Here is a 393-nt window from a genome sequence, read left to right as displayed (position 1 = left end):
AATGACAAGACTATTTGGCTTGTGTGACCCAGTTAATAGCCCTCTGTCCCTCGGGCCTCTGTGGACACCTCACCTTCTGCCCCAGGGTCCACTGGGCTCTGCAGAGCCTGCCCACTGCGGGGACGGGGCCTTCCACCTCCCCTGGGGAGAAGCAAGCGCGTCAGATGGAGGAAGCCCAACAGGTTGCTGAGCTGTGGAAAATAAACTGGAGGAGGAAAAAAAAAAAAAAAAAAAACACTTCTTTTAAAAATCAGGTTAGGTATGAATGTGCAGGGCGTGGCCTTCTGTATAATTAGCCGCTCTGCTGGCTGTGGGAGCCGCCTGCTTCTCCCTGGGCCCGTTGTGTCAGGCTTGTGCCTGCTGCTGCTGTCTCTCCACCTCCGCACAGGTGTG

Source organism: Cynocephalus volans, chromosome 4, assembly GCF_027409185.1.
Source record: "Cynocephalus volans isolate mCynVol1 chromosome 4, mCynVol1.pri, whole genome shotgun sequence".
Taxonomy (NCBI): Eukaryota; Metazoa; Chordata; class Mammalia; order Dermoptera; family Cynocephalidae; genus Cynocephalus; species Cynocephalus volans.
This window is presented reverse-complemented; position numbering follows the sequence as displayed.